General features: G+C 46.0%; 2 non-coding genes across 2 annotated transcripts; one reads left to right on the top strand and one right to left on the bottom strand.

Moving 5' to 3' along the window:
* Positions 1-711: 711 nt before the first annotated feature.
* Positions 712-786, bottom strand: Trnat-ugu (transfer RNA threonine (anticodon UGU)). Its single transcript has one exon. It is a non-coding gene; the product is annotated as a tRNA-Thr (tRNA).
* A 373-nt stretch (positions 787-1,159) lies between these two features.
* Trnat-ugu (transfer RNA threonine (anticodon UGU)) lies at positions 1,160-1,234 on the top strand. The gene has a single exon. It is a non-coding gene; the product is annotated as a tRNA-Thr (tRNA).
* The last annotated feature ends 260 nt before the right edge of the window (positions 1,235-1,494 follow it).

The raw sequence follows: 1,494 nt of genomic DNA, 5'->3' as shown, positions 1-1,494 counted from the left end.
CCCCTATCCCAAGGTAGCGTGACAATTCGTTCACTATGATGTGTCTGTCAGCAGTCACCAATTCGTTAACTCTCTGCACATTGTCTGGAGTGTGTGCAGTACGAGGCCTGCCACTGCGAGGACAATCGTCAACATTGCCGTGCCCGCTTTCATCACGTAACCTGCTTGCCCACCAACTAACTGTACTGCGATCGGCAGCAGCAGCTCCATACACCTTTTTCAACCTTTTGTGGATGTTCCCCACTGTCTCGTTTTCACAGCACAGGATTTCTATGACAGCACGTTGCTTCTGACGAACGTGAAGTGTAGCAGCTATCTTGAAGACATGCTGTGTCGGCGCCACTCACGGGAACAGGTTGAACTAAGTTTGAAAACAAGCGGGAAGGATGTATCTACACACTGTAAAACTTTCACACATGCAGAATAAAAGATGGATTTTTACAAAAATAGTGTGCATTTCTTTTGGAGTGACCCTCGTATACCAGGTGTATAAGTACGAAACCGGAATTTGGTTGCAGTAATTACACGTCTGTTATTTGAAACTGATAAAAAATATATTATATGAATATATATGAGGGTAGTATCTGTTCTCGAAAGAACACATACCGTGGATGACCATGCAGCTTTGCTAGAAATGAAATGATAATTAAATAGACACCCTAGCTGCAAACAGGCGTTGATATACTTCACTGGGGACATGTTGAAAATGTGTGCCCCGACCGGGACTCGAACCCGGGATCTCCTGCTTACATGGCAGGCGCTCTATCCATCTGAGCCACCGAGGGCACAGAGGATAGTGCGTCAACATGTCCCCAGTGAAGTATATCAACGCCTGTTTGCAGATAGGGTGTCTATTTAATTATCATTTCATTTCTAGCAAAGCTGCATGGTCATCCACGGTATGTGTTCTTTCGAGAACAGATACTACCGTCATATATAGTTAAAATATGGCTTCCCGGCCATTGACCTTCTTGTGTGAACGCACACGCTATGCCCGAACTCGTACGGGACTTGGTAGATTAATCTGCCACGAGTAATGAGTATGATGGGCAAACATCTATTAGGCGCACTACGAATGTAGTGGTGTGGACATGTTGGGAATGTGGATCTCACGGGGAGCGTGCAAGGGATAAGTACCTGCAGACTCACTATCCTCTGTGCCCTCGGTGGCTCAGACGGATAGAGCGCCTGCCATGTAAGCAGGAGATCCCGGGTTCGAGTCCCGGTCGGGGCACACATTTTCAACATGTCCCCAGTGAAGTATATCAACGCCTGTTTGCGGCTAGGGTGTCTATTTAATTATCATTTCATATTATATAAAAGAATCGCCATTCCTATTTGTACATTTGTCCCACCTTTCCGGCAGGCTATGGATGCCACGCCCAAAAATCAGTTCCTCTTTTGAAGCGTACCAGTCTGCGAGCCATTTTCGTACATTTTCATACGAAGTGTTGTTCAGCGAGAGCGTGTCCCAGTATTGCAAACAGATGATAA

The sequence above is a fragment of the Schistocerca nitens genome, chromosome 10, assembly GCF_023898315.1.
Source record: "Schistocerca nitens isolate TAMUIC-IGC-003100 chromosome 10, iqSchNite1.1, whole genome shotgun sequence".
Taxonomy (NCBI): Eukaryota; Metazoa; Arthropoda; class Insecta; order Orthoptera; family Acrididae; genus Schistocerca; species Schistocerca nitens.
This window is presented reverse-complemented; position numbering and strand designations above follow the sequence as displayed.